The 11,500-nt window shown below is 62.1% G+C and overlaps 1 protein-coding gene across 5 annotated transcripts in view; it reads right to left on the minus strand.

The window, feature by feature from the left end:
* SHANK2 (SH3 and multiple ankyrin repeat domains 2) overlaps positions 1-7,555 on the minus strand; it is a 285,739-nt gene extending 278,184 nt beyond the window's left edge. For all 5 annotated transcript variants that reach the window (XM_037062593.1, XM_037062592.1, XM_037062594.1 and 2 more), the window contains exon 1: positions 7,133-7,555. The gene's annotated coding sequence lies outside the window, so the exon portion shown is untranslated. The remainder of the gene's footprint in view (positions 1-7,132) is intronic.
* Positions 7,556-11,500: the final 3,945 nt, after the last annotated feature.

Here is an 11,500-nt window from a genome sequence, read left to right on the forward strand (position 1 = left end):
AGGGAGGGGGCAGGAGGGACACTGCCCAAGTCCACACAGGCACCGCAGGCCCCAGGCCAGCTGCGGACAGCCCCGGGAGGGAGCCCAAAGAGTCGGACGACACGAAAACCAGGTGGCCTGGGACAGTCTTTCAATCCCTTTAGCCAGCGGGTTTCAACCGTTGGAACGTGTGAACTGTGTGACACTCGACCCCTTCCTGGGGGCACTGTCCCCTCTCCCTTAGGCTGTCAAATAAAAAATGACAGCAGCCATCCAGTGGGAGCAAATCAAAGTTTAACCGATTTTTTTCAGAATGGCGAAATTCATGTATTTTGGTGTGCCGCAGAACCTCAGTCTCTGGGCCAAGAGATGATGACAAAGGTGGTCAATCGCCACTTTGGCCAATGGCCGGCGGCGTCTCCTGACTGAACGGACTTGGGACCCCACAGCTGCCCCAGGACGGCAGATTGAAAACTGAGAATGTGGCCTCCCTCCACCGCGGGCTGGGGACCAGGGACACTCCTTCATCAGATGTCGGGGTGACAGAAGCACCTGTGCACCCCGCATTTGGGGAACAGGGACCTCTGTCTGCTGAGCGCTGGCTTACATTCGGGGCCCCCACCCACCGCGGGCTGGGTGACGACACCCGGGACAGCGCGGGCCCAGCTTCAGAACCGTCCTCAGGAATTCCAGCCCCGGCTCCACCCGGACCCCGTTGTGTCCCCAGGAAAGTCGCCGTTTACCCACGGCTGCTGGTTTCCCCAGCCAGTCCCCAGCTGTGCAGCTTCAGCCAACGCACCCAGGGAAGGGAAGGCTCGGTGGGCGGACGTTCCCGTGCCACCTGAGGCCTGTGACACTGAGCTACTGAGAACTGGCAGGCTGGTGGCCCGACTGGTTCTGTGACTTGCAGGCGGTGCCAAGTACACGCAGGAGGGAGAGTTGCTGGCAGAGGCTGGCCCGTTCTGCAGCCGGCCCGGGACGCTCTCCTGCCGAATGCCGTGCTCCACAAACATGCCCTGGGCCTGCTGGGCACCCGGTGGGCCCCTCAGGACCCCAAGATAGGGAGAGAAGCAGGACCCGCTATTTCCTTGGGGGCCCACCTGCTGCTGCAGGCATGGGTCACTGGGGCCCTGCAGGCAGCAGGGACCACGCCTGCCATGGGCCAGGTTGGCCAAACCCCCGCACAGGAAGATGGGCGTGCTGAACAGTTGGTGGAAATGAGGAAGACGGTGTGTGTCGGAGGCTGGGGGAGAGCGTGGGGCAGGGAAAGCCCCAGACAGGAGTGGCTGTGCCCTGTGACATCGGAAGGACCCCCCCGCCCCACCCCAGTTCCTCCTCCCCAGGGAAGGGGTCCCAAGCTGAATTTTCAGGAAGGTTCAAAGACTCGCTCCCCAGTCCCAGGCCGGCCTTCAGCGTCGCTCAGGAGGTGGGAGCCTCTCCCTGGTCCCCGGGTCTCCACAGGGCCCGCTGCCCTGTCCGGCCCTCAGAAAGATGGACCACGGGGCCGCCGGAGCCCCCGCACAGCACGGGGCCAGCCCCAGGGTCCTGGCCTCCGGCCACTCCCCGCCCTGCCCAGGAATCCACCTGGTTCCCGTTTGTCCCGCTCGAAGCCTGGGGAGGAAGCGGGGACTCACGGGCGGGAACCGCGCCAGGACAGCGGGAGTAGGATCCCCGCCTCCAGGGCTGCAGACCTGGAGGGAGCCCCAGGGTGCAGCGCAATCCCGCCCGTTTCTCCGCTTCCCCGCCCGGCACCGCACTCACCGCACCGGGGCCTGGCCCTTCACAGCAGATCAGTCAGAAAGGCCCCGGTGCCCCTTCCCCAGCAGCCCCTCCCGGGCTTCACACCCCAAAGGCCTTCGGGAACCTCGGGGTTCAGGGGTGTGCCCCGGGGACAGGCTCCCAGATTCCGCCAAACAGAGGGGGCGCGTCCGCCTCGGCTGTAGTGCAAACCCCCAGCGACACTTCCTTTCCCGTTTCTGAACCCCCTCCCGTCTCCCCAGGGCCCGGAGCTTTCTGCTTTCTGCATGCCCGGCACAGTGTTTCAATGCCACGCGACCTGAGTCACAGGAAATGCTAGCAAAAGCTAATACGTGTGTATCTTCCTTGCAGAAAAGCGTTACACTGGTTAATAAAAGAAGATTGGCTCGAGAGGACTCACAAACGGGAAGGCCGACCTAGAGATCTGAGGGGGAGGGGCAGCGAGCAGCCCTCCCCTCCCTCGGGTCCGTCAGGGACGGCAGGTGGCAGGTCCCGCTCGGCAGGGCAGCGGACACACTGCGGTGACGGTGACGCAACACTTACCTTATTTTGTGGACAGTTTATATTCTATTGTGTTTTTCCCATGACGGTTTTTCCCCCTCACGCCCGCCCTCCCCCACCCCCCACCGCCAGTCCCCACACTGGTGTGCGGGTCCACGAGGCCTTTTTCTTCTTCAGGCAACAGTCACTTTAAATGTCAATATTGACCTCGCAGATGGGGTTCGACATCCTGTGCAAATATTTAAACCGATGAAGAACAACTTTAGCCGTCGGCCTAAACCTGCACGAGAGCTCTCCTATGACAACGGCAGCCAGAAGGCGGGTGAGGGTTTGGATTTTTCATATGAAATGGGGCAAGAAGCCTCCAAGAAGACAGACTTTTTGAAAAACCACCCTTTCAGGGAACGGAGGGGCCAAAAGAAACTCGGGTAAAGGCTGCCCCACCCAGGCGCAGCCCCTGCGGGCCTGCAAGCCTCACCCACCTACTGGGCACCTCCCGTGGGTCGCCCAGGACTCGGGCCAGCGTCCTTCCCCTTGAAACCCCGAGCACGTCTCCAAGGGCGCCCCTAGACCTCCGGGGGCGGGTCCCTCTGGGAGGCCCCAGTCTAGCCTCAGTCAGAACTTTTGGGAGGGTGGCCAGGAGCCCCTCACCCAAGGCCCAGCTTTGCCATTAGGAGTACATGGGCTCACTCCACAGGCCACCGCTGAGAACCCTGGGAAACCTCCCAGGACAACTGTCCTGGTCTGTCACAGTCCCGCCCCTCCCGCAGCCTCCCGAAATCCCAGGGAGCCTGCTGTCACCTCAGCTTCCCACACCCGCCACAGCCCAGGGCTTTGAGGGCCTTGCTCTCCTAGGAGGTGACTTGGGACTCAGCTGGCCCAGCCCCACCCACGCAGCAAGAGTGACCCTGTGGCTGTCCCCAGGCCTGGGCGGGCACTCGGCTCGGCCAGAACTGGAGGCCTCTGGAGTGGAGGGAGGCTCACGCCACATGAGTCTCTGTCCCGGAAGACAGACCTCAATATCACTGCAGCCCGGGGCATTAGCACTCACTAGCTGCTCCCAATGTGTCTCAAATTCACTTTCAAAGAAAAAAATGGGTGTTTCCCATCACAAAGGCTGATCGGAAACCGTGGTTCTCTTTCCCTGACTGCAGGTAGCTCTTTGTTACGCCTCAGGAACAAGACAAGCATTTTCTTTCTTTCTTTTTTTAATATTTTATTTATTTACTTTTAGACGGGAAGGGAAGGAGAGAGGAAGAGAAACATCAATGTATGGTTGCTTCTCGTGCACCCCCTGCTGGGAACTGGCCTGCAACCCAGGCACGTGCCCTGACTGGGAATCGAACCGCGATCATCTGGTTCACAGGCCCGTGCTCAATCCACTGAGCTACACCAGCCAGGGCAAGACAAGCATTTTCTAACCAGCGAATCTTGGTGCCCGTGGGGTGGGGTGGGGTGGGATGGGCCCAGGGACACTGGTGACTACAATGACCCAGCCTTGGGAGAGGAAGCCGACCATTCACGCCAGTCAGCTCAGGCAGACCCTCCTCTGCCCAGGGTTTTACGGCCCCGCACTCTCTCTTCCCCAGACTGGGCTGGGGACCCTCTCTGTGCCCTACAGCACCAAGTGGTCACCTCTGTCACAGCCCTGTCCCACTACTCGCTGATTGGCCAATCCCGCCTCCCCTCCCCACTGGCCTGGAAGTTCCAGGGCACCTGCAGCTCCCCTTGGCCTTGCACCAGGCCCTCCTGTTGCAATCATTTTTTTCAAGGCGCAGGAAAACCCGACATTCCCTAGACGACCTCTGACCGGCAGAGAAGGGCAGGCCCGCCCCTCATTTGGGACAGTGGGTCCGGTGCATGGTCACAAGGGTGCCCCAGCCTGTGGGATCCAGGCTCTGAGCCCTCCACCCACTTGCTCCAGGGTCTCTCAGCTCGTGCCCAGGTGAGGGGCTGGGCCACGAAAATGAAAACAGCCAGCATTTGTTTGGGGTGCTTTCCTCCCCACCCCCTGCCAACCCCCCATCTGTCAAAGAAGAGGATTCCGTAGACTGGCCCAAAGTCACCTGTCCCCTCCCTGGGGCTTTAGACAAGGCACAGGTATGGTTCTGCAGGCTGTTCTAGCTGGGGGCTCCTGGACCCTGGGCCTTCAGAGAACCAGGCAGGAGGCTGGGGTTCAGGGGGAGACAGAGTTCAGGGCTCAGAGCCGGGGACCCAGACAGGAGCCTTCCCCAGGGACCTCTGCAGCAGGAGGCCCCCTCAGTAGCTCCCACACTGAACCCCACTCTGGAAAAGTCCCCCTTGCTCACTGATAGGAAAAGGACCCCCTGGGACAGTGTCATTTAGGCCCTGGTTACCTATTTGGAAATAAAGCACGTAAGATAAAGACAGACTTCTCTATACAAGCGGGGTGTGCTGGTGTTTTCCTGTACACCGATCAGCTCCTGGCCTCTTCCCCTTAGTTTCCAGATTCACTTCCACATTTTCCCATAACTGATGAAACATAAAACGCAAGGCAGTCTCCGAGCGCCTTCATCTTTCTCGTGGCAGGATTCCTCACACCTGACCCCGGCCTCCGGGGACCAGGCTCCTCCTAGGCAGGGAGGGTCCCCACCAGGCCTGGACCAAGTCACCTTCACAGGATGACCCCTAGACGCCAGTGGGGGGGGGGCCCTTGAACACAGTCCAAGCACTTGTCAAATAAATGAGGGAAAGGGCACCTCTTGCAAACTCACTCGAACCCAACCTGGGCTTTCTGAAGCAAACTGTGTGGGGCCAGAGGACACCAAGACGCCCCATTCTATCCCCACCCAAATGGGGTCTAACATGTTCAAAGCAGCCTGGTGCTTCCTGGGACTTGCCTTTTGGGGGCCTTTCCCTCACTGAGGAGTTATAGCCTCTTTCCAAGGGACCCCTAAAAAGCCGTCGTCCCACCCAACTCTTCCTTCTAGGAAAACCAGAAAAACCGCGGCACAATAAATGGGGCCAGGGGCCTTCAGAGCGCTGCTCCCCAGACAGTCCCCCACCCAGCCACCAGGGAGACACCTACTATATGAAGACGGGGTCCTTCACAGGCCCCCTGAAGGATGCTGACTTCCGGCCACATCAGCTACCCCTCCTTAATCACCCCCGCGGGCTTGGGGCTCCAGGCAGACAAGGTCCGACCCTCTTACCAAGGCTGTTGTCTTACCAGCCAGGCTGTCACCAACAGTGGTGTGGAAACTCGGGTCCAGAAGGACAGCGGCCCCCAGGGTCTGTTCCCCCTTCCCCCAGCAGGTCTCGCTCATCACTGCTTAATGTGGACACAGGGGCTCACCCGGGGGGTGGGGGGGATCAGCAAAGTCGCCCCAGGCAGAGCCCCGTTCCCCTGCCCCGACGGAGGGCTTCCGAAATTACCTCTCTGCTTCTTGGCGCTTACTTTAATTAGTGATTGACCTCATTAATTCCAACTTGAGTTTCCAACAAAAAGAGGTCATGCAACTATTCAATTTACTGCCTCCAATTTCCACAGGGCCCACAGCAGCGGCCTGGAACCCCCCAAGTACAGGGGCCTGAGCTCCCAGCTGAGAGCCGAGCCCGTATTCTCAGGCCTCGCTGCCCAGGGTCGCTTTCAGAGTTCAGCTGCTAGAGCCACTGTCACCAGCACTGGCCTCCCTCCCAAACCCGCTCTGGATGGCCCTAGCCCCACAGAAACGCAATCCTCGCGCCGCCTGCCTGCCCTCCCAATCCCACGCGGACAGCTGGCCCGCAGACCCGCCCGGAGGGCAGCTCCGCACCCTCCGAACCAGGCGGCGAGGCCCTCCGCTGGGTCGCACCTGCTCATGTGATCCAGCCCCAGCTCGGGTGCAAGTGAGTGGTGGGTGTCTCCGGGAGCGCGTCCCGCGCCCCGGCCGCCCTGCGGAAGCTCCTGGGCCCCGGGCTGCGCCGGTGGAGCGGCCCAGACCCGGGAGAAGGGATGCCCGGGCGAAAGTTGCCAAGGGAAACTTGAGCGACTCCAGCGCTCCGGTGCCAGCCTCCTGCATAATTCACGGGCGGCGGCGGCGGGACGCAGGGGCCGCTACCTGCACCGGCCAGGACTCCTACCCGGAGGGGCACGAGGCTGGCAAAACCGAGCACTTGGCGGGGACTCTGCATGACCCCGGGAACCCAGGTGCCCGATCTGTGACCCCAGGGCCTAGCAGCAGGTACGTCGACCCTGGCCTTCCAGGGCCCGATGCACCAGTCGCGCGAACCTGGATAGTGGCTCTGGGCGCTAGTACAGGGCGAGATGACCGTGGCAGGGTCTCCAGGGACCTTGCGACCGCAGCGCGAGTCCCCGCCCCCCGCGCGCCCCCTGGCGGCCCCGCGCCGGGTCCTCGGCCTCGCGCGCTGGGCGGGGAGGGACGACGAACAGCAGAGACCCCCGGGTGGGGGGAGGGGATGAAGGTAGATCCACCTGTGTTGTCGCAGGGGGAAACGCGGGAAGTCCTAGGGGTGAGGGTGTCCACGCGCGAGGACAAAGGGGCTGGTCCGAGCTCTGAGCCCAGGCCACTTCCAAACCATTTTCAACCAGTCCTAAACCAGAAGCGCGGGAGGGGAGGGGCGGGGGTTGCGGGGGGGGGGGGCGGGTNGGGGGGGGGGGGGGGGGGGGGGGGGGGGGGGGGGGGGGGGCGGTTCTCCATAGAGAAGCGACCTCCACCCGACGCGCAAAACCCTCTCTCCAACCCCGCCCCCATCCCCAGACTCTACGAGTCCAGGACTGCGCTTACCCGATAGTTGGTGCTCCCGGAGTCCAAACGCACCCAAAATGCAGCCGGCGTACTGGGTCCGGCGCCCTAGGGCCACCTACAGTCATTCCCAGCTCGCGCTGGCTGCCCCAGCCACCCCCGCCCCGCGTCCCCGGCCACCGCCTTACCTGGTGCCGGGCCTCAGCCAGATCTCAGGGAGTCGGGGCAGGTCGGAGGTCCCTGGGGAGGGCCGGCGTCCGCTCGCACCTGGCTCGGCCGCGGGGACCCGAGCGGCGCCGCGCCCAGCCCGGCTGTAGCGCGGGAGCCCTAGCCGCTCCGCCGCTCAGGTGTCCGGGGTGGGGGAGGGGACGCCGCGGCCCCGCCCCGCGCTGCTGCGGGAGGCTCGGCGCTCCTCTCCCGGGCGACTCAGCCGTTCCTCCCCTCGGCCCTGCGCTGGCGGTGGTGGCTGGGGAGGATGGGGGAGGGGTCCTATTGCCAACAGGGGAGCGCGCGGCCCGGACCGGTGCGGGCGACCTGCGCGGAAGTCTACCCCAGCGAGACCGTGGGCCCGCCCCACCTGCCCCACCTGCTCCGGCCGGCGTCTCCAGCTCTGGAGCTGCGCGCGAGTCTGTTGTAGCAACGCCGGCGGGGCAAGAGCCCGGGGCTGCCCCGCCCCTCCCCGCCCTCGCTGCGCGGCAGCCGCCCCCCTCCCCGAAGAAACCCGGCGGACCAGAAAGTCCCCTGTTTTGTAAAGCCTGGCTTGTCTGTGCGATTAGAGAACGCGACTGGGGCCCGCCCTGGAGTATTTTACGTTCATAGGATTCGGAAATACTGAGGCCCCTACACATCGCGAGGTGTGCAGAGCACAGAAAACTTTGTGCCTGGGTGCTGCGCCGCCAGCGGCTCCCAGGCACCTTCCGCCGGGGCGCCTGGGTCCAAGAAAGGTGGGGGATGGGGCCTGAGGAATAAACGCCAACCACTCAGGTGAACCCTAGAGGCCAAAAGCGCCCTCAAGAGACGCCCAGAACCCGATCGCATCCTGGACTCGGGGGATCACTAAGTTCGCCGGAACCGAAAGGAGTTTGTCCCGAACTGAGGCCCGGCGGATTCACTCCGCCCAACCCTGCGCAGCAGCGGCCGGCGGAGAACTTCCCTCCAGGCCCCAACAATGCCCTGGGGACTGCAGCCTGCGCGTGCTGGGTGTCTCCGGGTCAGCCACGGAGGGCTCCGGTCCTGAGTGTGCCAATACTCTGGATGGGGCGTTTTCTTCCCTCCAGGGTCTGCCCTCTAAAGCTGGTCTAAAGCTATGTCCCCCACGCGGCTGCCTCTGTGTAGATGATATATGGTCTACACTATTTCATGTATTATATACATAACTTTAATACATACTTTACAAATATTTTAAGTCAATTTCACAGGGCATGCCTGAGAGAGCTGCAAGGGCCTAGGACTTCAACATACCAAAGGCGAAGTTAAATATTTGCTCTAGATACTTTTTTTCCCTACTTGCATAATTGTCCCACATTTAAAAGCACTTATGTTGAAAAAAAAAAAAAGAAAAGTTGTGTTTGGGGCCTGAGTGCTTCAGGACGCACATGGAGTGTGAGCGGGTAGCTCCCAGGGGCAGCTCTGGAGGCAGCTCCCCTCTGCGCCCTTAAGCAGGAGGCGGAACAAAGTACTTGTTGAATGACTAAAGGAGGCAATCAATCAAGTCATAATAATCCCTGGGAGGAGGAAGGATGCCCTGGCGGGATCCTGCTGGCATAATTCCTTTGGCAGGGACCCGGGGCAGATCCAGATCCCAGATACGTGCGGAGGGGCGCGGTTGGGGGGGGGCGGGGCGGGAAGCCTCCCTTTCCTTGACTTCTGCCAGCCTCTCCCCATGACCCCAAATAAACTGCATCATCTGAACTAGTGTGTTCAGGGTGTGGGGCCTACAACCCCAAATTCAAAGGCAAGGCCCCAAGATATCACCTGCCTTCTCCCAGATTCCCACCCCCCTCCCCCAAACACCACTTCCCAGATTTCTAGAAACATCTTCACAGACAGCCAGGGAGGAGGTTGCGCAGAGCTCAGCCCAGAGCATGTTTCTGCCGCCCCACAGAGGGCTCAAAGGTCAGAGCCACGCGGCCACCACCCTCCAGGAATCCCCCTCTGGGGACCCAGGCCTGCGCCCGCCTGTCCATCCACCCAGTGGCGGCCCCCTCTGCCACCATTCCTTGGTCCCTCCCATCTGTTGTCCCAACAGCAGCGCCCCAGGAGAGCCCCATCTTTCTGAGTTTCAAGGACGGTCGGTGTCCTGCTTCTGTCCCAGTTTCCCTGTGCCCGTTTAGAGGTGTCCAGCCTCATGCCGACGAAGCAGCATCCTCCCAGTCTTTAAACACCTCCTGGGGGAAGCCTGGGGGTGGGAAGCGGGCCACAGTGCCTCTGCTCGGTCCAGCTGCCCTGAGAAGTACCGTTGGTTCCAGTTCTGGGAAGCCCCCCCCACCCCACCCCCACAGCTTGTCCCTGCTGGGGCTCGGCCCTGGACTGGCACTGAGCCTCTGTCGTTGGAGGACTTCCCTCAGCAGCCTTATTTCAAGGGGCCCAGGGTGGCCGGTGCCCTGGAGCACCCCACCTGGGAAAAGGGAGCTGCCCCTCTCGGCCTCAGGGTTTCAGTCCACCTGCTTCAGCTCCTGCAGGCGGCCTCCCGCATCCCGGCGTGTCCGGAATGAATGAGCTCGTGGACCGACTGGTCTGCAGCCGAAGAGCTGCTCTCTCTCCCGCAAAGCCCGGCGCATTCAGCTGTCCGTCACGATGCCAGTGGGCTGCCCACTGAGCACAGGGCACCGGGACGTCCCTGGAAGAGGAACTATTCTACAGAAAACTAGAAACTGGGACAACACACCATTAAGGGATGTGAAGGAGAACCGACTCCCCTGTCCCGGGAAAAACGTAATAAATATTTTGTGGCTTAGATTAACCCAGACGCTCGCTGCCTGCGGCGCTGTCCCTGTCTGTCTCTCCCAGGAGCAGCCGCCGGGTCTGGGACCTTTGCAGACCGCACTGTTTGGGAGAAGGCCTCTTAGGCTGCCCAGGTGGGATGACCTAACCCATCTCTTCAGCTCAAAGGTGGAAACTGAGGTGCAAAGAAGGATGGGACCTGCCCAAGGCCACGAGGCCAGAGCCAGTGAAGGCAGATGTGCCCGGGGGAGCCGGGGAAGGCAGGGGTGCCCAGGTGTGCACAGGCAAGTGCAGGTAAAGGTAGGCACTCCGGCCAGCAATCTGCCCCGTGTGCCGCCCCTGCCAGACCCTCCTACTTTTTCCATTCCTTCCTACAGGTTTCCCACCGCAGCCAGGGGTCTACTGGCCTCATGCCCCCCCATACACATTGAATGTTGGGCAGGTCACCCATTTCCCCATGATGTCAGGACAGCTTCCAGCAGGGTCCCACGAGCCAGCAGGGGGAACGCCTGCAGCTCTCAGCAACCCCTCCACTCCTTCGCGATGTGCCTCCCAAGCCACCGGCCTGCATGCCGACAGGGAGTTGTGGGGCCCTCCATTCATTTTCCACAAGTTGATTCTGCATGGATTGGTTTTGCAAAGGCTCCTGGGAAAGGTGCCTGAGCCTGAGGGCTGGGAGCGCCAAGGGCGTGCTGGCTCCTGCTGGACATCGGGCGGGGGGCGGGGGTGCGGCAGGAGCTGGCCCTGCAGGATTGGAGGGGTTGGGGGGAACAAGCGCCTCTGTGCCCCCACAATGCTCGAGGAGGCTCACGGCCCAAAAGGTGCCCACAACACTGGTTACCCCCCACCAAGACCCGTCCACGGCGACAGGAATGAATGAATCAGGCCATGCCCGCGTGGTGGAAAACCGGGGAGAAACAAAAGTGACGACCAGTGCCGCAGGCAGAAGCGTTGATTCAGTTCCCAGGCGCCTGGTGACAGGCCCACCCTGATCCCACTGCTGCCGGGAGGGAACCTGGCAAGCAGGCTGTGTGGCACTGGAAGTGCTGGGCACCAGGACCTGGGGGAGCCCAGGGAGACCTCTGGGCGCTGGGGACGTCCTGCTTCCCCTCTGAGGGCTGCTTCCACGGGCACGGGCGCTGCGGGGAAACTCACTGCGCTCTGTGATTCACTTGTTTCCCGTAGACAGGCTCGTGGGCAGTACAAACGGGCTTCCCAAGAGCACGGGAAGACTTCAGAAACCAGACAGGGACCGCAAATCGATTGTGCGGAAAAGGCGCGTTAATCACCAGGTGGGAGACGGGCCCAGAGAGACGACCTAACAGTGACCGCGTGCACAGCGCTCTCACCACGACGGCCTTCCCCTGCCAACTCTCCCTCCCTTCCTGTCACCTGCCTGTTCCTGACACATCCCGCCGACTACATCTTCCATCGTCGCCTCGAAGCTACAGTGTGATCTCGCCCTGTGGGCTCTGTGTGCCCCCAGACGGCCGGGGGCTTTCTGCAGTGACCAAGTGCTCACTCTGCCGGACTGGCCTGGCCGGCAGCTCTCCCCAGCATCCGGTGCAACCTCAGCTGCTTCTAGTGAATGCGGGAGAGAAGGAAGGAGAGGG

The sequence above is a fragment of the Sturnira hondurensis genome, unplaced genomic scaffold (assembly GCF_014824575.4).
Source record: "Sturnira hondurensis isolate 20B ecotype Veracruz unplaced genomic scaffold, ASM1482457v3 Scaffold0014099, whole genome shotgun sequence".
Lineage (NCBI taxonomy): Eukaryota > Metazoa > Chordata > Mammalia > Chiroptera > Phyllostomidae > Sturnira > Sturnira hondurensis.